Source organism: Schistocerca serialis, chromosome 5 (assembly GCF_023864345.2).
Source record: "Schistocerca serialis cubense isolate TAMUIC-IGC-003099 chromosome 5, iqSchSeri2.2, whole genome shotgun sequence".
Lineage (NCBI taxonomy): Eukaryota > Metazoa > Arthropoda > Insecta > Orthoptera > Acrididae > Schistocerca > Schistocerca serialis.
The window spans coordinates 831,834,149-831,861,241 of record NC_064642.1 but is presented as its reverse complement, the minus strand read 5'-3'; the positions used below and the strand labels follow the sequence as shown (position 1 = coordinate 831,861,241).

The window sequence follows — 27,093 nt, the reverse complement described above, 5'->3', positions numbered from 1 at the left end:
ACGATGACTTGACCATAAACCAAGTACGTCCATTTGTGGCGTTATAACAGTCATTATAAAAAAGCAACAGAGCCGAAACCACGCAGTAATGGATGCAAAATAGTGGTCTATTTTATTCTGCCCAGTGGAAACTACTAGCACGGATATGGTGTCTGTTCTTTTGGGACAGACACTATATCCATGTAAGTATATAGATCTCGCAATACCGGCCGTGCCCTTCATCTTCTGTGCGGATGCACACATAGCCCCGAACTCTTACGTCACTTGGTAGAATGTCTTCCACGAGTAATGAGTGTGTTGGGGTGGGACACTACGAATGTAGGGTGTGGACATACAAGGTGAGAATGTGGGTCTCGCGGGAGGCGTGCGCGAAATAGTCCCTGCAGTCGCACTACCCTCTGTGCCCTCGGTGGCTCAGATGGTAGAGCGTATGCCATGTAAGCAGGAGATCCCGGGTTCGAGTCCCGGTCGGGGCACACACTTTCACCTGTCCCCGTTGATATATATCAACGCCCGTCAGCAGCTGAAGGTACTAATATAATTCTAATTTCGGAAGCTACTAGGATGGAGTGTTACCATTCAGACTACTCGTTGTCAGAGGCTAAGATTAGGCCAGTCGATGCTAAACGGATGCTGCAAATTCCGCAATGGGTTCCAGAGATGAGCAATGACGGACAAGATTTCCTGACGGAAGTGCGTGCATGACACTAGGAGACACGTGGGCTTGGCACGAATGCGTGGCTTTCGCGAGCGTAGCACGACAGCAAGGGGCAGTGTGGACTTCCAGTGGCTGATACTGGTGATTAATGTAACACCTTCCACGCCTCGTTCCACACATTCTACTGTTTACTGAATATTTCCTTCTTGTCATTTTGTGCGCAGACCACCAAATGACTGAAATTACCTCTTGTAATCTACATGTCACGGACCACGATACTACTTCTACGTTTCGGAAAATTCACATTCTTACTTTCGCCTAGAAGCGCACTGATCGTGGGAATATCAAAATGAAGTAATTTGTCGTTCGACGTGGCTTAATGCACGAACTTGCGCGCTCTGAGGCTTCTTTGTGTGCTTCTTCATTGTACTGCCCTGGACAATGGTCATCTGTAGGGAGAATGCTCTGATCAGCCAAAAGATTATGACCACCTGACTAGTAGTTTGTTTCGTCCGGCTTTGGAACGGAATACATCACTAATTCTGCGAATCGGTGCGCCGACAGTTCGTTGGTAGGTCTGTAGAGGTATGTGGCATTAGATGTCTACGTAAAGTTCATGTAATTCACGTAAATAACGGGCCGCTGATTTGCGTACGCGGTGATGGCGCCCGATAGGGATGCAGATGGGTTCCATGGGATTTACATCAGGCGAACTTGGTCGCCGGGACATCAACGCGAGTTCATCATAATGCTGCTCAGACCACTGCAGCACGGTTCTGCCTGCGAGAGGAGGACAACTATACTGCTGAAAAACGGCATCGCCCTCGGGGAAGACATGAAGCGTGGAATGCCGGGGAAGCTTGAAGGGATACAGATGGTCCGCAGCTGTCAGCGTGTTTTCGGTTACTATCGCAAGTACTGTGCAAGCGCGGGAGAATGTCTCCCATAGCATAACGCTGCTCACACCAGCCTCCCTCCGGGTTCGAGCCGCCGTCCACCTCGATGACGGCGTTCGTGGAGGCGACCGGGTACCTAGTCATCCGAAGAGCCGACATGTTTCCACTGATCGACGGTCGAATACCGATGGTCTGGTGCACACCGAAATCGTAACTGACGACATCGCTGGGTCAACATCTGAACACGTACAGGTGGTCGGCTGCAGAACTCCACGTTCAATAACACACGATGAACGGTTTCGTCTGAAATACTTGTAAGGGCACCATCTTCGATGTAAATGCCACAGTCTGTCCTACTTTACAGAGCAGTCAAACCTCCGAAACACACGTTCTGTCAAGAGTCATGTACGTCCAACCGTTTAGCGCCTAATGGTAGTTTCACTGTCCTCCTACCTATTTCCGTAGATCCTCACGACAGTAGCACGCGAACGTTCGACCAGCTACGCCAGTTTCGAGATATTCGTCCACAGGGTGTGCGCAGTAATAACCTGCCCTTTGTCAAAATCGCTTATCTCAATAGATTTTCCCATTTGCAGCCCATATCTTCGTTAGGGGAATCCCCCGTCCGTGTCTGCTTCGCTTAGATACTTTTGCTACCCCTTCAGGTGCCCACAACGCCACCAGGCGGCATACACCGTCGCTACGGGCAGTGGTCATAAAGTTTTGCCTCATCAGCGGATGTTTGTGAGTTGATGGTTATCAGTATAGCGGTGATGCATTCCCAGACAACTTAGGTAGGAAAGTGTACACACAGACGTCGGCACGCGAGAGCCGCCACCGGAGAAATCTTAAAGGCGGGAACGGAAGAGGCGTCGCGTCACCTCGTTGCTCGAAACGCCGCCGGGGTTAAGTATAGCGCCTCCAGCAATCAGCCACTTCGCGGAATACCTGCTTCTTGGCGACCAACCAAGAAGCACAAATACGTGAATCCCTTTCGTCTCTTCGAGAGCTCTGTTTCTGTTTGCGTCGGAAATAAATAAACGGAGAAACGCAGGACACAACACTTTCGGGTTTCTTACGCCCTCGAATAGAGCAACTATACAAACACTAGCGGCTTCCGCCATAACTGTATAATGAACGTTAGTCGTTGAATTTCCCTCTCGTGCACGAAGATTAAGAAATTACGATTAACAATTGTGGCGAGGGGGCGGAGAGGGGAGAGAAGGAGAAGAAGAAGGAGGAGGAGGAGGAGGAGGAGGAGCAGGAGACGACCAGAGGTGAGACACTCGGTAACAGCAGTTCCGGTTTCGTACGTTACACTAGTCTGATTACTGGCTTAGAAAGAAAGGGAAGGCTGGTTCGCGCCTCGCTGATAACGGTGCCATTACGGCAGGAGAACCTCTGGAGGGAGGGGGAGGAGGAGGGGGGGAGGGAGGTCTGGCTCGGCCTTGCTATAGGAACATCGCAGCCGCCTAAAGTGACCATGGGCTCTCGAAGGACACCCAAACCGGTTATTTGTACCGGAGTTTGGTACCACAGCAGAACATCAGTCCAGCGACGCAATTGGTGCGTCGTGTTGCCTCCACTGAACCTCCTATGCTATATTGCTCGACAAATATAACACACCGCCAACAAATCATCGTTGATGAAGACAGGGGGTCCCATCAAAGACAGATAAGACTTTAACTGAGGGAGAAGCGTCAGAGACAAATGGAATCGATTTCCGCTCCACACTGAACAGCTTTTTTAACCTAATGGAAGAAGAGAGAAGCACTTTTATGTGTCACCACGTCACCTTAAACAGAATTTTAGTCCGTTACTTCCTCGGTTAATTCCGTGTTCAAACATAATTTGCACTATTTCTACAGAAACTATGTGGAGCAGATCAGTACATACGTATGTAACTACATACTGACAACGTACAATTACGAGATACCACAGTGAGATAAAAGTAATAAACTTAACTAATTAGCTTTAGAGATATTTCATATTACTAGTGAAAGGTATTTAAATTTTAACAAAAGGTAAACACCTTTGTCTTTCATATTGCACGTGCTAGTCGTTTTAAATTAAGAACTGGTCTATAGAATGGTAGAAGTTTTCAGAAGACACAATTTTGGGGCGAGATTTTCTACCTGTTAGAAATTTTATGTTATTGGATAACTAATCAAATATTTTCAATACTAAGTCTGGCCTGAGGAACCAGAGATACCGCTGACGTGTGTGTGTGAGGTGTGACAGAATGTGTGTGCTTCTTTTCTGATTAAGGTTTTGGTCGGAAGTTTAATGTGTAACAGTCTTTTCGTTATGCCCGATGTGCCACCTTTACAGTGAGTAGCAATCTATCTTTTCCATAACTATCGATGAAATATTTTCATGGCTGCATTTTGAAAATCTCTCTGAGCTGTGGGCGTCTTTAGTGATTTGTAACGACGGTCTTTCTTTTTCGGCTGTGGCAGCTGCGGATATGACTGTTGTTCTCAGTCTGTCACCGATGGGTAACGACTAACTTTACTAGTGAATTTGTGTGTGCATTTGTTACGAAGACTCGACGGGAGTGGCTGACTGCTCGCAGGGGCGGCTGAAAGTTGGCTGGCTGTAGCTGGGCGAGAGGGGGGAGGCGGGAGCAGCCTCTCGCTGTCGCTTTCGCGCTAGTCTCGCTTCTTTCCAAGTGACGGTGTCTCTTAGAAAATCACGCCGTAAGGTATTAATGACAGAATACGTGGATAATATGTGTAGATGTTGATCCGCTTGTTTCCAAAACTAGAAATCACAGAAGACCAAAGACTCCGAACATAGCTTCTTTGCAATTGTACTAAACATAACGCGATTCATAATATTCTACTTGCCACCCAGATTTATATTTTAAAAATTCGGAATATTCAACCTATTCACAGACGCCGTTTCATTTTTTTTATCAAATAGTTCACGTAATTATTTTGTTCTACACAACATAATATATGGTCGTTTCTTCCAAATCTCAGGAGAGTTCATTTCTAAAAGATCACTGTTTTTTAAGTCGTTGTCGTTGCATCGTCCGATCTGCAACATCTGCTGGGTCTGTATTCACACGAGAGTGGGTTCGCGTTCTGTGGGCGGAGGGAGAAACTGCAAACGGGTCGCGCGGTTGGCTCCCTGCCCCTTAGCAGTACGTACACCGAGAGTTGGTTACACTCGTGGGCCGGGCCAGCACGGGATGCCCCTCCTGTTGGGCCAGTGTCCGATTTCCCTGCGCAGTGGAGATAAGCTAAAAGGCGGTTGGGCTAGTCACTGGGAGCTCCAGCGTTAGGCCAGTCGCGCAGGCCCTGAGGGAAATAGCTGGCAGGTTGGGAAAGGGCGCCGGTCCGCACTCGGCACGTTTGCGGGAGGTCTCGCCAGTGACGTTGGGGGGTGGTAGCTCCTCCCTTCCGGTCGCAAACCGTGGCTCCACGTCGCCGGGAAGGACGCCTGCCGCTCGGGTTCCGAGGCCACCCTCGCTTCCTTTCAGCGGTTGATCAAACGAAGGATAAGAGCTACGCATCGCAGCCGGAGTCGATGGTGGTTCTCCGGTTTGGAGTAAAGTGGACTGTCTAAGCCACACGCTCATATGATTCTGCGATGGGTGCGAATTTCTTCACCTCGACTGTTGGGTGGGCAATTGCACAGCTCCCCTAGTGAACCAACTGGTCTGGGGCACACTACATTCAGGAAGCGGTTGCCAAGGGTAGAGGAACCTCGCCCCCGCCACTTCAGAGCAGTGATGAATTGACTGCCGAAATTGAATATAAATCAGCTACATTATTCGTCCTTGCAAATCGGAAATAAGATCTGACTAAAAATCCTAAAAAAACGTTTTAGTCTTTCTTACAATCAATAAGTCATTTGAAATCGCCTATTTAGTCCCTCGATGGAAATAGGAAAAGGTAACACGATATTACCGAACTGCAGTAGCATGCATAGTACAGTACCAGATTAAAGGTACTGGACCAGATAATATTAGGAACAGATAATTGGTCTAAACCGAACGTGAACAGCAACGAAATGAAGTAGAATGCAATATACACACATCAAAAAAAGTTTTCCATCACCACGGCTCCAAGAACTCCTGAAGATAGACGTTGACTGTGGATGTTGTATCACACAGTCCCTTTGACTGTTCACAGGTGCCACTAAACTCACCAAATGATGTAAACAACAATGCATGAGCAGCGCCTTTTAGACGGAGGGAGTCCGACATCCGACCAGTTAGGGCAGTGGAATGGATGACTGGTCGCCAAAAGGTTCTAAAGAGGGGTTCTCCGCAAGGAGCCATATGAGAACCGATTTTCTGGGACACAACCATAGAACTACTACTGAATGCACTAGAACACAGCGACATGGCAAACGGGGTGGTTTCGTACGCTGATGACCTTTAGTCATGATATCTGAAAACTTCAGCTCCCAATTAGAGCTTAAAGCCATGCGGCCTCTCGCTTTCATCGCTCAATGGTGCACGAACAACAAACTTAAACAAGAAAAAAAATGTTCACCTTCTTCTGGTAAGAGGCACACTGAAAAGAAATCCCATTATACAGGTAAACAACATATCCATAAAAAGAAAAGCCATGGAAATGGAAATGGAAATGAGCCTTTGACGTCATTGGCCGGGAGGCCCATTGCGGGGCAAGTCTGGCCACCTTGGTGCAGGTCTTGTTACACTCGACGCCACATTGGGCGACCTGCACGCCGGATCGGGATGAAATGATAATGAAGACAGCACAACACCCAGTCCCTGAGCGGAAAAAATCCTCGATTCAGCCGGGAATCGAACCCGGGCCCTTTAGGACGGCAGTCCGTCACGCTGACTTTTTTTTTATCTCAATTTGTTCGCTGTTATTCGTTGCATCTGCTCGGGGCGGACGTCGTAAGACACCCGTTTAAGTTCGTCGTTGATCGATTAACTGTGTTTTTTTTTTTTTTATTACACAGGGCAGTTAACCCTCTTCCCGAACACGCTGAACTACCGTGCCGGCACCATTCAGCTATCGGGGCGGACACAGAAAGCCATGACAAGATATCTGGTAATTTTACTGACGAACATTTACACTTTAACAAACATGCCAGACTAACAATTAACAAAGCGACAAAACTGATGCATAAAGTTGCGAGACTGAATGCTGTAAGATACAGACTACTCCTACAGACAGTGAGGAGAGCTCGTTTTGCGGATAGTGCCAGGGCACATTGTGAGGCGCGCCCAGAGGAGTTTTGCGCTCAGAATCTCAGGGCCTTTCGGCACGATCTCGATTGAGGCAATGTGTGTGGTCCTGGCAGTTTTTCCTACAGGTATTACGATTCGCCACGGAGCCGTTGCTGAAGAGATGGAGACGCGACGAAGTAAGAGAAATTTCTGGTCAGAACATAACCGAAAAACGGAAATTAACCAAGCGGAGAACTGATACTTGTTATACAGAGTGGGACACAAGTGATGAGGGAAGACAAGTCTATTCTTTCTTCCGCCGCATCCGACAGAGATGAATTTGAAGTACGTACGTCTAACACTTGTGTGTGTGGTGAGAATGGCACACATAAATACATAGTGCTCATCTGCAATGCCCTACGACATATAAGACCAAGTTTAGGGCACCAGGTCATAGAACAGCTAACACGCAGACAAGATGACTAGAATTCTATAAACAAAACAGCAGAGGAAGTATCGCGAGCACTAAATGCGGCAAACAAGCAGGAGAGAGCAAACGCTAGAATGAGACAGGCTCCACACCTGGCAGATGAGCAGTACGTAGTAAACGGCACAGATGCGAACACAGACACGGCGTCGGATGCTGTATCACACACAGGGAGTGAAGACGAGATAAACATACAAAAGTAAGCTAAGGTGGTCCAACACTAAATCGAATCAATACGGTAATGGAGCTCTCTATGTAGATGGTTGCTATATCATTTCATAGCATGTAACGCTATCTGGAGATGTGGCATTTCTTATTCTTTCGTTGCATCAGGTGTGACTGGCTCCAAGTTTCACCGACCCTCGCACCTGATGCACCTTACTATGACATTTTAAATCGACTCCCAATTTGCGCCGTCGCCTGTTCGGAAACGCATCGTAAACTCTTTAATCAGTACACAATTTACTAAGTATTACCATGGTCGAGACAACATACGTAACAGATGTAACTATGTAAACAGAAGATATAAACGGAAGAACTGTCACATCACATCCAAGTCAAATTGCTGTCTCTTGTTTCTTCCATTAAATATACTTTTAATTTTAATTTAAAGTACATCAACAACGTACTGTGTATATTATTTATTATGCTTAACTAAGTTAACAACAAATTTATATACTCAAAAAATGTACTAGTAATAAAAATGAATTTGCATGACATAAAATGTGAACTCTCACAATGTGACCTGCTATATAACAGCGGCCAGCAGGTCTTTACTTGACAACTAAATAAAACTGCTCCTTAGTCCGGTGTTAGGGCTTCGGCGCTACGATTTCCTGTTACGGTCGTTTGCACCACTGACGAGTGGTTCTGAAATTTAAGCGTGCCTGCTTATGGACCTCCCTTCCAGTTACTTTGGTTCCGACAGGGTCGATGAGCGCGACATACAGTTCGGCCGAGGCTTTTTGGCTATCGTCCCCATTTTTCGTCAGTCCTCTTCGGCTGCTGCAAATCACAATCAGTCGATGAACACTGGCGTCCCTGATGGGACTTAGCGGCTGATGTTTCCCTGCTCTCGCAGTATGCGCTGTAAACCTTGGGCACGGTGGCTCTTGAAACGCTATTTTAACACTGCGGCCACTTTGGTTACGGAAGCGCCCCTCTTATCAGCACCAACAATTTTTCCTCGTTCGACTTGGCTTAGCTCTGACACAGTGCACTCACAACTACACGGAGCACTGTTGTGACCACAAGGGACACTAGCGACGTGTTGGGGGCAACGCGCAGGCGTTACACGACAGCGCAACTTGCACGCTTGAGTAGTAACAGAATTTTGCAGGGTGACAATTATTGAACTATATGAAAAAAACGTAAATTAGTTGCAAACTGCGGTGTGCATGCACTTTATTCAACACGTAAACGTCACTACAGATATTCGGATTTAGGTTGTGACATGTTCGTTATGCCTGCCATCATTGGCGATGGTATGCCGCAGACGAATAGCGAAATTCTGCATGATCCGCTGAAGTGTCGGAACATCGATCCTGTCGATGACATCCTGAATGGCTGTTTTCAGCTCAGCAACTGTTTTGGGGTTACTGCGATCTATCTTGTCTTTAATATAGCCCCACAAAAAGGTGTCGCATTCGTTCAGGTCCGGAGAATATGGCAGCCAATCGAGACCTGCCAGTGGGCTCTGAGTGCCCCAGAGCCAGAATGCGGTCCCCAAAATGCTCCTCGAGGACATCGAGAACTATCCTGCTTCAATGGGGTCGAGCTCCGTCTTGAATGAACCACATCTTGTCGAAATCAGGGTCACTTTGTATAATGGGGATGCAATCATCTTCCAAAACATTCACGTAGCGTTCAGTAGTCACCGTATCATCGAGGAATATCGCACCAAGTATTCCGTTACTGGACATTCCACACCACGCAGTTACCCGTTGAGGCCATAAACATCAAAGTCCTGTTCGTCAATTCTGTGTACAACTGTGTTGGAGAAACACAACCTCTGTTCCACGGCTCTGGGGCTTACTGACAGATGGGTTTGGATTTTGTACAGGAAGAGACGCAGGTGTGGGTTCCTGTAGTCATGTCCTAGTTCATGAACTACGGGCAACGTATGAGTGGCCAAGTAAGTGGTCCCGACAGTCGGAATACCAGATACTTTGGAATAAGGCTGCGCATCTCGGACATATTCTGTGTCGTGGTCACCTTTGTGCTCATAGGGCAAAGACTACCAAATCCACCGGTTAGTCCCTCAACCGTTAGGGGTAAAACCCAATGGGACTCAGGGTAAGTAAGGCTAGCAACCTGCTTCCCTGGTACTTTAAATATGATGCTGGCAACAATCACAGCAAAATGCCTCGGACCTTTGGAGGTGACGGAGTCCCGCCTCCAACTGACAAACCAGGGACTCCTAAGATACGACTTGGCAAACAAATGGTAATGAGATGGGGAGCTATTAATATCAATGGGGGCTACTCTGGGAAGAAGGTAGAGCTGGCAGAGGCTGCAAGTAAGATGGAGCTGGACGTTTTAGCTGTTAGTGACATTCGGGTAGGGGGTGAGAAAGACGAGGAAGTGGGAGAATACAAGGTCTACCTGTCAGGAGTCAAAGCAGGAATAGCACAATGTGGTGTAGGGCTTTACATCAGGAAAGAAATGGAACCCAGCGTAGTTGCAATAAGGTATGTAAACGAACGACTGATATGGATAGATTTGACAGTGTCTAGCAAGAAAATTAGGATTGTGTCAGTATATTCGCATTGTGAAAGGACAGATCAGGATAAGATGGATAGTTTTTATGAGGCACTCAGTAATGTAGTTGTTAGAGTAAAGGACAAGGACAGTGTTCTGCTCATGGGTGATTTTAACGCCAGGATTGGAAATCGAACAGAAGGGTATGAAAAGGTTATGGGTAAATTTGGAGAGGATATGGAGGCCAACAGGAACGGGAAACAACTCTTGGATTTCTGTGCCAGTATGGGCTTAGTAATCACAAACTCCTTTTTTAAACATAAGAACATTTCTCCCCCCCTCCCCCCCCCCCCCCTCATGAACCATGGACCTTGCCGTTGGTGGGGAGGCTTGCGTGCCTCAGCGATACAGACAGCCGTACCGTAGGTACAACCACAACGGAGGGGTATCTGTTGAGAGGCCAGACAAACGTGTGGTTCCTGAAGAGGGACAGCAGCCTTTTCAGTAGTTGCAGGGGCAACAGTCTGGATGATTGACTGATCTGGCCTTGTAACAATAACCAAAACGGCCTTGCAGTGCTGGCACTGCGAACGGCTGAAAGCAAGGGGAAACTACGGCCGTAATTTTTCCCGAGGGCATGCAGCTTTACTGTATGATTAAATGATGATGGCGTCCTCTTGGGTAAAATACTCCGGAGGTAAAATAGTCCCCCATTCGGATCTCCGGGCGGGGACTACTCAAGAGGATGTCGTTGTCAGGAGAAAGAAATCTGGCGTTCTACGGATCGGAGCGTGGAATGTCAGATCCCTTAATCGGGCAGGTAGGTTAGAAAATTTGAAAAGGGAAATGGATAGGTTAAAGTTAGGTATAGAGGGAATTAGTGAAGTTCGGTGGCAGGAGGAACAAGACTTCTGGTCAGGTGACTACAGGGTTATAAACACAAAGTCAAATAGGGGTAATGCAGGAGTCGGCTTAATAATGAATAGGAAAATAGGGACGCGGGTAAGCTTCTACAAACAGCATAGTGAACGCATTATTGTGGCCAAGATAGATACGAAGCCCACAATTACTACAGTATTACAAGTTTATATGCCAACTAGCTCTGCAGATGACGAAGAAATTCAAGAAATGTATGATGAAATAAAAGAAATTATTCAGGTAGTGAAGGGAGACGAAAATTTAATAGTCATGCGTGACTCGAATTCGAGTGTAGGAAAAGGGAGAGAAGGAAACGTAGTAGGTGAATATGGATTGGGGCTAAGAAATGAAAGAGGAAGCCGCCTGGTAGAATTTTGCACAGAGCACAACTTAATCATAGCTAACACTTGGTTTAAGAATCATGATAGAAGGTTGTATACATGGAAGAACCCTGGAGATACTAAAAGGTATCAGATAGATTATATAATGGTAAGACAGAGATTTAGAAACCAGGATTTAAATTGTAAGACATTTCCACGGGCAGATGTGGACTCTGACCACAATCAATTGGTTATGACCTGTAGATTAAAACTGAAGAAACTGCAAAAAGGTGGGAATTTAAGGAGATGGGAACTGGATAAACTGAAAGAACCAGAGGTTGTACAGAGTTTCAGGGAGAGCATAAGGGAACAATTGACAGGAATGGGGGAAAGAAATACAGTAGAAGAGGAATGGGTAGTTTTGAGGGATGAAGTAGTGAAGGCAGCAGGGGATCAAGTAGGTAAAAAGACGAGGGCTAGTAGAAATCCTTGGGTAACAGAAGAAATATTGAATTTAATTGATGAAAGGAGAAAATATAAAAATGCAGTAAATGAAGCAGGCAAAAAGGAATACAAACGTCTCAAAAATGAGATCGACAGGAAGTGCAAAATGGCTAAGCAGGGATGGCTAGAGGACAAATGTAAGGATGTAGAGGCTTATCTCACTAGGGGTAAGATAGATACTGCCTACAGGAAAATTAAAGAGACCTTTGGAGATAAGAGAACCACTTGTAAGAACATCAAGAGCTCATATGGAAACCCAGTTCTAAGCAAAGAAGGGAAAGCAGAAAGGTGGAAGGAGTATATACAGGGTCTATTCAACGGCGATGTACTTGAGGACAATATTATGGAAATGGTTGAGGATGTAGATGAAGACGAAATGGGAGATACGATACTGCGTGAAGAGTTTGACAGAGCACTGAAAGACCTGAGTCGAAACAAGGCCCCCGGAGTAGACAACATTCCATTGGAACTACTGACGGCCTTGGGAGAGCCAGTCCTGACAAAACTCTACCATTTGGTGAGCAAGATGTATGAAACAGGCGAAATACCCTCAGACTTCAAGAAGAATATAATAATTCCAATCCCAAAGAAAGCAGGTGTTGACAGATGTAAGAATTACCGAACAATCAGTTTAAAAGCCACAGCTGCAAAATACTAACACGAATTCTTTACAGACGAATGGAAAAACTAGTAGAAGCCGACCTCGGGGAAGATCAGTTTGGATTCCGTACAAATACTGGAACACGTGAGGCAATACTGACCTTACGACTTATCTTAGAAGGAAGATTAAGGAAAGGCAAACTTACGATTCTAGCATTTGTAGACTTAGAGAAAGCTTTTGACAATGTTGAATGGAATACTTTCTTTCAAATTCTAAAGGTGGCAGGGGTAAAATACAGGGAGCGAAAGGCTATTTACAATTTGTACAGAAACCAGATGGCAGTTATAAGAGTCGAGGGATATGAAAGGGAAGCAGTGGTTGGGAAGGGAGTAAGACAGGGTTGTAGCCTCTCCCCGATGCTATTCAATCTGTATATTGAGCAAGCAGTAAAGGAAACAAAAGAAAAAATTGGAGTAGATATTAACATCCATGGAGAAGAAATAAAAACTTTGAGGTTCGCCGATGACATTGTAATTCTGTCAGAGACAGCAAAGGACTTGGAAGAGCAGTTGAACGGAATGGATGGTGTCTTGAAGGGAGGATATAAGATGAACATCAACAAAAGCAAGACGAGGATAATGGAATGTAGTCGAATTTAGTTGTGTGATGCTGAGGGAATTAGATTAGGAAACGAGACACTTAAAGTAGTAAAGGAGTTTTGCTATTTGGGGAGCAAAATAACTGATGATGGTCGAAGTAGAGAGGATATAAAATGTAGACTGGCAATGGCAAGGAAAGCGTTTCTGAAGAAGAGACATTTGTTAACATCGAGTATAGATTTAAATGTCAGGAAGTCATTTCTGAAAGTATTTGTATGAAGTGTAGCCATGTATGGAAGTGAAACATGGACGGTAAATAGTTTGGACAAGAAGAGAATAGAAGCTTTCGAAATGTGGTGTTACAGAAGAATACTGAAGATTAGATGGGTAGATCACATAACTAATGAGGAGGTACTGAATAGGATTGGGGAGAAGAGGAGTTTGTGGCACAACTTGACCAGAACAAGGGATCGGTTGGTAGGACATGTTCTGAGGCATCAACGGATCACCAATTTAGTATTGGAGGGCAGCGTGGAGGGTAAAAATCGTAGGGGGATACCAAGCAGATTCAGAAGGATGTAGGTTGCAGTAGGTACTGGGAGATGAAGAAGCTTGCACAGGATAGAGTAGCATGGAGAGCTGCATCAAACCAGTCTCAGGACTGAAGACCACAACAACAACAACAATGGAGGCCAACAGGAACGGGAAACAACTCTTGGATTTCTGTGCCAGTATGGGCTTAGTAATCACAAACTCCTTTTTTAAACATAAGAACATTCACCGGTATACTTGAGAAGGCAGGGGAACCAAATCTGTCATTGACTAAATAATAACAGATCAGGAATTCGGGAAGGCTGTGAGGGACACACGTGTGTTCAGAGGATTCTTTGATGACACTGATCATTATTTAATCTGCAGTGAAATTGGGATTCTGAGGCCGAAAGTGCAGGAGGTCAGGTCCATATGTAGGAGGATAAGAGTGGAGAAACTTCAGGATAAGGAAATCAGGCACAAATACATAACAGCGATCTCAGAAAGGTACCAGCTAGTTGAATGAAGTCAATTAAAGTCATTGGAAAAGGAATGGACAAAGGTACAGGGACACAGTACTAGAAGTGGCTAGAGAATGTCTTGGAACAGTAGTGTGTAAAAGTAGGATGAAGCAAACAGCTTGGTGGAATGACACAGTCAAGGCAGCCTGTGAAAGGAAAAAGAGGGCGTATCAAAAATGGCTACATACTAGAACTCAGGTAGACAGAGAAAGTTATGTTGAAGAAAGAAACAAAGCCAAACAGATAATTGCAGCATCCAAGAAGAAATCTTGGGAAGACTTTGGAAACAGGTTGGAGACTATGGGTCAAGCTGCTGGAAAACCATTCTGGAGTGTAATTAGCAGTCTTCGAAAGGGAGGTAAGAAGGAAATGACAAGTATTTTGGACAGGTCAGGAAAACTGCTGGTGAAACCTGTGGATGCCTTGGGCAGATGGAGGGAATATTTTGAAGAGTTGCTCAATGTAGGTGAAAATACGATCAGTAATGTTTCAGATTTCGAGGTAGAATGGGATAGGAATTATGATGGAAATAGGATCACATTTGAGGAAGTGGAGAAAATGGTCAATAGATTGCAGTGCAATAAAGCAGCTGGGGTGGATGAAATTAAGTCGGAACTCATCAAATACAGTGGAATGTCAGGTCTTAAATGGCTACACAGGATAATTGAAATGGCCTGGGAGTCGGGACAGGTTCCATCAGATTGGACAAAAGCAGTAATCACACCAATCTTTAAACATGGAAACAGAAAAGATTGTAACAACTACAGAGGTATCTCTTTAATCAGCGTTGTGGGTAAAATGTTCTCAGGTATTGTTGAAAGGAAAGTGCGAGTTTTAGTTGAGGACCAATTGGATGAAAATCAGTGTGGGTTTAGGCCTCTTAGAGGTTGTCAGGACCAGATCTTTAGCTTACGGCAAATAATGGAGAAGTGTTATGAGTGGAACAGGAAATTTTATCTATGCTTTATAGATCTAGAAAAGGCATATGACCGGGTTCCTAGGAGGAAGTTATTGTCTGTTCTACGAGATTATGGAATAGAAGGCAAACTTTTGCAAGCAATTAAAGGTCTTTACACGGATAGTCAGGCAGCAGTTACAAAAAAAATGGTTCAAATGGCTCTGAGCACTATGGGACTCAACTGCTGTGGTCATAAGTCCCCTAGAACTTAGAACTACTTAAACCTAACTAACCTAAGGACAGCACACAACACCCAGCCATCACGAGGCAGAGAAAATCCCTGACCCCGCCGGGAATCGAACCCGGGACAGCAGTTACAGTTGGCGGTAAATTGAGTTCATGGTTCAGAGTAGTTTCAGGGGTAAGACAAGGCTGCAACCTGTCTCCACTGTTGTTCATATTATTTATGGATCATATGTTGAAAACAATAGACTGGCTGGGTGAGATTAAGATATGTGAACACAAAATAAGCAGTATTGCATATGCGGATGACTTAGTTGTGATGGCAGATTCGATTGAAAGTTTGCAAAGTAATATTTCAGAGCTAGATCAGAAATGTAAGGACTATGGTATGAAGATTAGCATCTCCAAAACAAAAGTAATGTCAGTGGGAAAGGAATATAAACGGATTGAGTGCAAAATAGGAGGAACAAAGTTACAACAGGTGGACAGTTTCAAGTACTTAGGATGCATATTCTCACAGGATGGCAACATAGTGAAAGAAGTGGAAGCGAGGTGTAGCAAAGCTAATGCAGTGAGCGCTCAGCTACGATCTACTCTCTTCTGCAAGAAGGAAGTCAGTACCAAGACTAAGTTATCTGTGCACCGTTCAATCTTTCGACCAACTTTGTTGTATGGGAGCGAAAGCTGGGTGGATTCAGGTTACCTTATCAACAAGGTTGAGGTTACGGATATGAAAGTAGCTAGGATGATTGCAGGTACTAGTAGATGGGAACAATGGCAGAAGGGTGTCCACAATGAGAAAATCAAAGAAAAACTGGGAATGAACTCTATAGATATAGCAGTCAGGGCGAACAGGCTCAGATGGTGGGGTCATGTTACACGCATGGGAGAAGGAAGGTTACCCAAGAGACTCATGGGTTCAGCAGTAAAGGGTAGGAGGAGTCGGGGCAGACCAAGGAGAAGGTACCTGGATTCGGTTAAGAATGATTTTGAAGTAATAGGTTTAACATCAGAAGATGCACCAATGTTAGCACTGAATAGGGGATCATGGAGGAATTTTATACGGGGGCTATGCTCCAGACTGAACGCTGAAAAGCATAATCAGTCTTAAATGATTATGATGATGATGATGATGATGATGATGACAGACGCAGGCCTTCAACAAGAATTTGTCGCAGTGTCTTCCGGTTGATTCCCACCTCTTGTGCAGTCCATCTGATCGATTTCCTGGGACTGGTTTGTAACACTGCGCGTCTCTCCTCGATGTTTTCTGGCGTTTTCATCCTTTTTGGACGACCGACATTGCCAACACTGTCATCACGAACCCTACCCGTTCTCTCAAACTTGAGGATCAAATTCTTGACTGTTAGCACACTTGGACCGGTTGTGTTCATCTTGAACTCGGTCGCAGATTTCCTTTGAGCGGAAGTTTGGCTGTTATTACGCGCATACTAGGCCTTCACAAGCGCTACACGCTCAGGCACGCTGTACCGTGAAGTTTTCACGTGCAAATGGCCGACAACACGCAGGGGCGTGCGCGTGTGTGTAGTTACTCCCATCGTGCCCCGCTGCTAGCCGTGCAGTTTGAACGTCCTAACGCAAATTGTTCAGAAGTTATAAAGATTCTATTTCATATAGTTCAGTAACTGTCATTGCGTATTTCGGTGCCGGCCAGAGTGGCCTGCGGTTCTAGGACCTGCAGTCTGGAGCCGGGCGACCACTACGGTCGCAGGTTCGAATCCTACCTCGGGCATAGATGTGTGTGATGTCCCCTTAGGTTAGTTAGGTTTAATTAGTTCAAAGTTCTAGGCGACTGATGACCTCAGAAGTTAAGTCGCATAGTGCTCAGAGCCATTTTGCGTATTTCGTTATTGCTGTCCTATGTCAATGTTCGTAAGCAGATAAAAAGTGCGAGTCGTCCACGCAGTGGAGACGGACAACAGACGGTGAAGCTCGCTCGTTGAAGATTGGGGTGAACAAATTAACTCTGCGGGAGCTTTGTACTGTACTACGTACTGCACGGTACAACATAACTCGCCCCCCTCTGTTTCCTGCTGAAGTCAGGGATGGATCGCAGGATATACGCCAGACAGCGTGCCTGCACGTGTGCTCTAAGATGTCAGTGCTTCTTCATACGGGGCTTCTGCGAAATATGCTATATACATAAAATAAGAGACCAGGCTGCGGTTTGGGGTCGCCATCTTAGCTGCCTGAGACACCAAAGCCGAGTTCCTGCATCCAGTAGTGGCGTGTTCTGTCCAGTCTGGAGTGGCTGGCCTCGACCTTTCCGCAATCGATCAAAAAGTGATTTGTCACGGAAATCTACTTTCCTTTGTCTCACGAGGTGACGTCTCAGTAATGTGACGTGTCTGAGTCCCTTATGTTTAAACAGAGATTTAAAGCATAAATTATTTAAAAATTTAAATTTAAGTTACGTAGCATCTATATTTATAATTATAGAATTGCTTTTAAATACTTATTGTTGATTTTATTACACTAAATAACGCCTGCGGTATTTTACCTTTATCAGAAAAAAATCACACACTTTATGCAGTTTTTAAGGAGTACAGATAAACGAACTGTTACAGGACAATCTTTTATTCTGAAATAATTATGGTACATCAGTAGCGAGCAAATTTTCACACAAAACTAAATTTCAGTGTTATACCTGTACGTAAAAATTACGCTTGATGAGTATAAAAAGAAAGCCTGTAGAACTGACGTTTCAACGCTGGGATCTATAATTTTCTTCACCACCATTCAGAACACGTTCGATCTTGTCCAATAGCAGAATTATTGTAATAACTGGCTATTGCAAAATCGTCGTATTACTCGACCTCTATCATTGACCTCTCGGTCCATCCACCGACCTTCAATTTCAACAAATTTCGGATCGCTAAAATGCACTCGTTCCTGCGAACAGACTTTTTACTATACTGAAGAAAGCACGTACTTCGTTCGCGTGGGTCTGTCTAGCCAAACCCAACGCGTGTCAACAGTACATGTCGACAACAAGAGACAAGTCGGTGACCGGACGGACCGTTCGTAGCTTTGTGAAAAAATAAAAAAACGGGCACGACGGATATCTGAACACGGATCTCTCCATTCGCAGTCCAACACCGTCGCCACCGAAATGCGCTCCATATTGCAAAATGAGTCAAATAGCTCTGACACTATGGAACTTATCATCTGAGGTAATCAGTCCCCTAGAACGTAGAACTACTTAAACCTAACTAACCTAGGGACATGACACACATCCATGCCGAGGCAGTATTCGAACCTGCGACCGTAGCGGTCGCGCAGTTCCAGGCTGAAGCGCCTATAACTGCTCGGCCACAACGACCAGCTTCCGTATTGCACATGTTGAGCTTGGACTGTTCGCGGTTTCGGTTTTAATTCTTTTTTTACCTTACTTTCTCCAGAAATGGTCTCGGAAAGCGAGTTCGAAAATTCTCGCTCAGTGTGAGAGACCACACCTCGAGCGTTAAAGGACTGGGGTCACTTGGGAGCTAGAGACTTTTCCACGAGGGTAGGTGTCTTGACCAGCTTCCGAAGAGTTCTGGAAGCAAGTAGCCCCAGTGATTCCGTCGAGGTCCTTAAGGACAGCAGAGTGTTGGCGAGGGCCGGCAGCCCTGCAAGGCACGCCGCGGGCCCTGCGTGTGGAAGACGCTCAGGGGTCGATAACGCTGTCCAGCCCGCACACAGTGCTGTACCAGCTCGCACGCGCATTCCCGTGAGGCAGCGTGCGACTCTCCTCGCTCTCCGTCAGATTTAGTGCTGACGCGACCCATTGAATGGCTCGTCGAAAACTGTACACAGATCAAGAATGGAAACAGGAAGAAGGTGTATCAAACTGTGAAAAAAAAAGTAAAACCGAAACCGTCCAAGCTCAACATGTGCAATATGGGGCGCATTTAAATGGTCACGGTGTTGGACTGCGAATGGAGAGATCTGTGTTCAGATCCCCCCCTTGCCCTCCCCCCCATTTTTTTTAATTTCCCACAAAACTACGAACTGTCCATCCGGTCTCTTCGCTGTATTTAAATTTGTGTCTGTGTTGTGGTGTAACATCCGTTTACAGCAGCGAGGTGTAAGGAATGGACCTCCAGACGTACGTAACTCCTATTTGTTCTCCACAAGTATCACGTGTTTTGACTCTTGCGTTCCGTTTTGGAGGTTTTGACTCTTGAATTCCTTTGCTGTAACGTAGTTCACACCCGTTTATTTGTTGTTTTGAACTCGTCTGCTATCACCATTCATGACATTTACTTGCGACGGTAATGTATTCTTACCACGCGACTCATGTTCTCTGACCAGTGGATAGTATGACAATTGATAAGACTACAAAAGGAGAACTGACACGTCCATGAATGAACGGGAAGTTCATAATTTTGTGGAATAGAACGAAGACAATCACGACGCCCTGATTCTTCAAGTTCGCTCGATGCTGCCCATCTTGATCTTGAACCGTCCACGGTTTCTATTTTACTTCTTATTTCACAGTTCCGCACACCTTCGTCCGATTTTCATGCTTGATCTGTGTTCAGTTTTTGGCGGGCTCTCCACTGTGCCATTTCACCACTAAATCTGAGGGGGGGGGGGGGGGCGCCGGGGAGTTTCCCCTTGTCCTTGTCCGCCGTTTTCCGGTTGTCTAGGCGAAGGATGTGACGTGGCTGTTCGGAACAGGTTTCTGTACGAAGATCAGGAGCGTCTACAGAGTTGGAGGCACTGATAAAGAGGGAGACGGGCATTTCCGTGTGTGATGGAAGCGAATTAGTTGCGTTTGCTTCCGTGGAAATTTCGCTGATTGCCTTTGAAGTGTTATCCTGTATCGTTTTTCAGGAGATTGTCGCCAGAAATTGCTGGGAACCATCGAACGGAGGCGGTGTAAGAGGGTGGTCCGTGCGATTTTTACGTTTTTATGTTGGTGCACACAGCTTAAACGTACCTGTATAGTGTTAACAACATCGAATATCTGTCAGAAATATTAATGTGTTGGTTGTATCGACGATTATATATTTTGTATGAAAATGGATCAAACTATTTGCACTTAATCTTCATATAAGAACGGAATAAAGTGTAGGAAAGTTGCAAATGTCAAATACAGCTTTTTCTGCAAGTGATATGAGTAAAACGCGGGTTTAAGGATGGTATGAAACCCTTGAAGACAGAGAAGATGACGACCGACCAGGACTCCCAAAGAGATCATCAGTCGATTAAATGGGGGGAAAAGCACCATCAGACAAGTTACTGGTGATGTTGGCATATCAACTGGCTCATATTTTGAAATTTTTTCGGACGTTTTGGGTATAAAAAGTGTGACAGTAAAATTCATTCCAGAATTGTTTAGTTACGAACGGAAACATGCGAAAGCAAGTAACTAACGGCCGCTAGATGATGTCAACAACTAGACAAAGTGTCTCGCTTGGTGGGTGGATATACGTGGTACCTCTACTTTTCTCCGGAATATTCTACGGCGCAGAATCACCATTCAGGGACATTACTGTGAAAATAAACACAACTGGATATTTATACACAAATGACTAATTTGAGCCCCTAGCAGTGAACATGAAGTTGACACAATGTATAATATCCAAACACTCCTATTATCTGCCGCTCCTATTATCTCCCGCATAAAAGATTCATATTAATAACTGAAATAACAGATGACATCCAGGAAAACGACAGATTTATAAAAAATAAATTACATTGGACACGAATAGGATTAGACCACCTCCATTAGAGACAAGCTCCTGTTTAATGAAGAGGGAGAGCGGTGGAAGATTGGCGACGACTCAGCCTTTAATTGTGAATAACCCGATCTGACTGATTGTTTTGTCTGACAGAGATTGCGCACTGCAAAGTTGCGAGCTACCGCGGTACGCATAGACTGGACAGCGACTGCTGCTGTTTGGAACTGCACGCCGAGGACGCTGAAATGTCCCCTTGAAGGTTCCTAGTGTGTCAGAGCTGATCCTAATACGCCAGAGCTGAAAATTCTCACCCACACACACTCGGGAGACTGCAGTGTGGCGGGCAGTGCGCCTCTGCGTCCACTCGAACTGTGGGCCTCCGTCTCCTTATCTCGCCTCGGGATCCGCAACCGACTGGATATGCCATTAAACGTGCCTCGTCACTACCACCCGAATGAATAAAAACACCAGGCCGAAGCCTGAATCGATATCCCCGTGGCCAGAGCCCAAGTCTGCGCAAATTCTGTTTCCCCACATTCATTATCAAAAACACTCTAAAAAAATGTTTCAGTCCCCTAGAACTTAGAACTACTTAAACCTAACGAACCTAAGGACATCACACACATCCGTGCCCGAGGCAGGATTCAAACCTGCGACCGTAGCAGTCGCGCGGTTCCGGACAGAGCGCCTAGAACTGCTCGTCCACCACGGCCGGCAAAAACACTCTATGTGGAGTACTGTCCAAAATCTATACGCCAATCACATAACTCTGCGCTCTCAGCGGAGCCTCCCTCCGGAAGACTGTCAAATTCCGATCCTCCGGTCCTGTCGGTTTGCGTGAAGCGCGCCGAGTGCCTCTTCTGACGTCACAGCCGGCTGCCCAGTCCACACGCTGTTTCGCCGCTCGTGCGGACAGCAGCTCTGCGCTTGCGCGCACGTGACTGCAGAATACGCAACGGCTAACCCGCGTCCTACCGTGCAGACTCATTCCGGCCACCGTGACGGAGTGTTTCCACAGTCCTAGCAGACACACGTCTGCAGCGGCAGAGGACGCCGGCTGGGTCCGCCACGTCCCGAGCCACCACTATCGGCGTACAACACAAACTTGTAATTGGGTGCGTTGCGGAATCGACGCGCCAGCTGGGCCGTATCGAAACATCTATCTTCAAATGATGTGATACATTAATTAATTATTCATACATTCATTTCATATCTTAAAAAATATAATGCTGTGCATACATCGAATACTGAGCACTTTTGCCAGTCGTACAGACGTACGAATATAGTTTTCAGGTCAGAAATAATAATTCTATAAACCCCTCTGGTCTCAGAAGAAGTTCTGAAACTGATAAGATAAGTTGTTACTTGACTTAAGATGTAAATTCGGATACAAACAAACGCAGTAGTCAGCCAAATGGCGAATGCCGCCTGCCCGAGCGAACCTTACTGTGTTCGTGCTAAGCATATGGAGGCGAGAAAAGTAGCTACAAATTACAGAAGAACAGTAAGTGCACCTAACTGTTAATGAAATGCAAACATACAACTCGCGAAACGTGGTAGCCAAACGAATTGTTATTTACCACAGCTCAGCTGGAGCGTACAGAATGCGGCCATACAAATGTTACACTCACGCGCAAAATAAGGTATTATGAAAGATGTGGAAGGGTGAAAGCCGAAAAAGTATCTCAGAATAAAAAAAAATCACAAAAAGTGTCTCGTTGTTAAACTTTGTTAAGTAATTTTTCAGACCGGACGGTGCTCCTGCACGCTCCTTCGGATGACGGTGGATCACGCACAGAGGCCTACAGCATCCGTCTGACATTTACCTAGGCCGGCCCCTGCAACCTCGGCCGAGGCGCAGCGAAGCGGGCCGAAACTCGACGTTATTGTGCCCTCGAGAATTAATAACGTTAAAAGGTAATCGGCCCGTTATTATTTCCGGCTATTCATAACGAGCAGAAACAATCTATAGCAATACGCACGGCACGACTGCTGTGTTTGCGTATGGTAGGGGGGGGAGGCGTTCATTCCGATTTCGGGTCCGTATTTTGTTCGCCGCGTGGCGCCAGTAGAATATTTATAGCTTCATTAGTGCCAATGAGTTGCAGCGCGGCCATAAATTCTTCGCCATCGAGCGCTCGCAGAGATTTGTGTTTCAACGCGTGTGGCAGCCGATGCGACGTAACATACGGCCGTGGGCCACCTGGCAGTGGCCTGCACAGCCAGCGAAAGCCCTGCTGGCGGCCACACGGGGACACACACTACAGCCTAGCTAAACGCAATCGTTTGTATGCAGAAACGACGGGGAGGCTTCGTCGCCGCCCTAGCCCTCAGGGGTACACAACCCCACAGCAGGCTACAGCAGTCCACTCACCCCACCGCCGTCCGACAACGAACCCGGGGCTATTGTACGGTTCCCCCCTCCCGGGAACGTCTCATTCCAGACGATTGCAACGCCAATGTTTGCTTGCTAGAGTAATTATGGTGTACGCATACGTGGAGACAGTGTTTGCGCAGCAATCGCCGACATAGTGTAACTGAGGCGGAATAAGGGGAACCAGCCCGCATTCGCCGATACAGACCGAAAAGCGCCCTAAAAACCATGCACAGGCTGGCCAGCACACAGTACCTCGACAGTAATCCGCCGAGCGGACTCGTGCCGGACACCGGGGCACGCCCTCCCACTCGGGAAGCAGCGCGTTAGACGGCACGGCTAGCCGTGCGGGCCCTTAGTCGTTTACGTACACAAGATGATGATCCAGGTGTTCCGATATTCACGAGTATCTTATTTTGTTGAACTGAAAAGGAATTTCAGTAATATTTCACTACGGTTAATCAACTTTGTGAGTAGTAAATTTCATATCTACTCAGTGAGGATAAGTCTTGAAGTACTCCAAGCTTTTTTCATAAAAGGAAAGTTAAAAGTTTCATCAGCGTACAGTTACTAAGGGAAGATTCTTCTTACTGAAGACTCTTCTTACTGAAATACTAGTGTTTATAATTTCTAGAGTTATGTAGTTTACAGTGTTTCAAATACTGTGCTGTGACCAAAATGTTCGACTTAGATTCGTGTCGCCATGCTAATAGTTGAGCCAGATTTAAAATTTATGTTACAAGTTGTACTCGAGGAGCCCAGCTTTCATCCTTACAACTCCACATGTCCGATATGAACTAAATAGTACAAGGAAATCAATGTTCATTGAGAACACAATCAAAAATCAATACAAAAGATACAATTACTTGATAACTATTTCAGTGGCAGGAATTTCCAGTAATGAAACAGGCAAAAGTACTCTTTGTCCAAGTTAGTTGTGGTGCCCCACCATTAGTAATCATTCACCTATAATGATGATTACCTTCCTACTGTAATATAGTGATAGTAAGTTTTGCCTAAACCTATTATTACTTCTCCTGTGTAGTTCGTGTCAAATCACTGGTACATTACTTGATAAACTTCGCTACTATTGTGTATCTTATCAGAAAAAGAAGTAAATTCAATCCCAATAGTTAGCTTTCTCGATGGACCGTGCTATTACTTGCTACAAATTTGCCTAATTAGGCTTGCTACTGCTTCCTTCTGCTTAATTACAGTTCACCTCATTAATAATAGAAATTTGGTTCGATTCCCGTTTGTTCTGCTATCGTTTCATTTCAATGTAGATCTATTTAGAAACGAAAATAGTGCAATAAGCACGATGACGGTTAAAATAAAACTCTTTCAGAGTAGTACATAAACGGTGTATTGCTAAGTTAGTAGTAGCAGCCGGTAATGTTATATGCTCAAATGACCAGCTTTACTGTCTGTTAACACAACATAATAAGCAAAGAGACAAAGTGCTACCAACAGATGGTTTATAGACTTCAAGTCCAAAAACTATCTTTACAGTGTCGACTGTTTTAGGTTGTGTGAGAGACTATAATGCCGCTGATATATTTATCTTTTAATGTGTTAAAAAAAATAAAAACACGCTATTTATTGTGCACTGTACTAATACAGATGGGGAGACTACATTAAGAACCTCTTTTCAGATGATGGACCAAATGTTGAGATTTCTAGCGACAACAATTTAACAGGACCTCCAATCAAGAAAGAAGAAATCGACAAAATCATCAAAAACCAATAAAGCCACAGAGCCTGATGAAATTCCAATCGAACTTATTAAACTCCTTGATGAAGAAGGTATCAAACTCTTACACAAAATTTACGGCACTGATCATTACCCTGCCGAATGGCTATTATCAACTGTCATGCCCTCACCAAAGAAGGTACACTTTTCTTCATAAGTAAGAGAGACTGCACAGCATACAAACCATACTTACAGGTGTCTGAAACTCTAGAATTATTTAATTTATGAAAAAATGAATGAGCTGTTACGTTTTAAACTTTTTGTTTAGAAAAAAATCAAATTTTGTAGTTTATTATCTCAATATTTACCACAGTTTTTAATACATTTGGAAAATTCTAGAGTTTCATACACTTGTAAGTATGGTTTGTTAGCTGTGCAAAATTCATCAAACAATCTCTCTTACTTGTGAAGAAAAATGTACCTATAGCAACAAATGCAGCCAATAGTAAGCGAAAAAATGATGAAATTCCACATGTAAAAAAAATTATTTTGTTATGTTTTTGAACTTGCACTGCTATGAGTGTGAATCCCGAATCCTTCCTGGTCATGCTGACAAAGTTTTATGAATTTATTTGTAAAAGTATAGATAGTGGAAATTAAAATGTCCTGTGGTGCCATTCCTGCTCCAAGTCGGCCCGTTTGACGTCCTACCCCTCTTAAGGCATGATGATGAGTAATTTGGCGGGAAGGTGGTCGAAAGAATACAAATTCCCAGTACTTAACGGGGTGAGGAATGTCAAGATTCGTCTACAGTGACACATACCTCTGTACATTAACGTCGGTGGCCGCCGTAGCACAGCAATGTAAGATGGGCAACCGAGAACGTGCTCTGAGTGCGGTGCTGCAGGCCACGTTTGCACGTTTGCAGTGCACGTGACGAGCGACACGTGGCACGGATAGCAGCTGGCGGGACGGCCAGCGCCCCGCAGCAGCAGCGCAGCCCCTGGTGCGCACTTCGTCGGCCACGGAACTGCAACCCGCGACTCCGGCCGTCGGGGCCTCATTAACTGAAGACCTCAGTGTAGGCACCCCCGTGGCCACGGCTGATGGCGCACGGCCGACGGTGCCACAGCAAGGTCAGGCTGACGTTCTCCACGAACTTCAAGCCACCAGGACCCACGATGGGACGGGCTTGGCCTCCACAGGGGAACGAACCTCCACAAACCGTTCGGAACCCGACGCCGATGCGGAGGAGGAGGAACAAACAGAGAGCTCCTCCAAAAACGAGAAAGCCGACGTTCTCCGTGAAACTGAAGCCAGCAGGACCGAGGGCGGGGGACTGACACTGCCTCTACAGAGGATCGAACACCGTCGAACCACTAGGAACCGGATGCTGACTGAAGAGAGAACTGCAAACGCAGCTCCACACAAAAGAAACGGAGAGTAGCTCCTCTGCTTTGCGGAAAAGCGAAAATGATTAGCAGCCAAATGAGGCATCAGAATTCTGAAACCCCTGACCAACTAACCTGCGTCAGGTCAAATGGACGTTAATGTGACAGATGCCCCGCTGCCGAGTTCACATCGAGGGGTACTTGGTCACATAATCTGCAGATCGTCTCAGCATCCAATGTCGGGTCATCGTGAACTAGGAAAAACTTCAGACACTTTGTACCAGACCACACAAGCAGGCAATTGGGTCGAGGAAATGAATGAAATGGATAGGAAAATCGACACGTCTGCGGCCCCGAAAATTGTGGAAGAACTATTGACATCCCAAACACAGCAGTACACAACTACAAGAGTAGTTCCAAGGACGCACCGACTTTGAAATATAAGCCTTCTATGGACTGCCACCCAAGTAAGGAACGTTACTCTTCCACCATTTACCTTACAACATGACCCAAACTCAAGTCTACAAAATTGCTACCTCGAATATGAATAAGATCAATCTTACCTGCACCATTGCAGTCTACGAGACCATATATACGCTGCAGATATTGTCGTTATGTTACTACAAGGAGTTACTGCCATTGAGCTGGAACCAATAACTAGCAACAATACCAACACAAATCCGAGCAGTGGACCGGATTTAGGGATAGCTTTTTCACCAGAAGGAGAGATTATCATGACAGACGTCGAAAAGCTACCAAACAACAGAGGAGTCACTGCCACCACCGGGGAATAATCAATGTGTGTGCTCCAGCAGCAATCGGCGACGCAGGACACAATTTTTTAAGAGCGAATTAGTCCCACTTTTTTGGAGGAAACACGACCACCTAATATTGACTGGTGATATGAG

General features: G+C 45.5%; 1 protein-coding gene and 1 non-coding gene across 6 annotated transcripts in view; one reads left to right on the top strand and one right to left on the bottom strand.

The window, feature by feature from the left end:
* The window catches only part of LOC126481546 (neurexin-1), a 2,075,559-nt gene that overhangs the window by 1,569,031 nt on the left and 479,435 nt on the right, over positions 1-27,093 (bottom strand). The window lies entirely within an intron of this gene.
* On the top strand, positions 403-476 carry Trnat-ugu (transfer RNA threonine (anticodon UGU)). Its single transcript has one exon. It is a non-coding gene; the product is annotated as a tRNA-Thr (tRNA).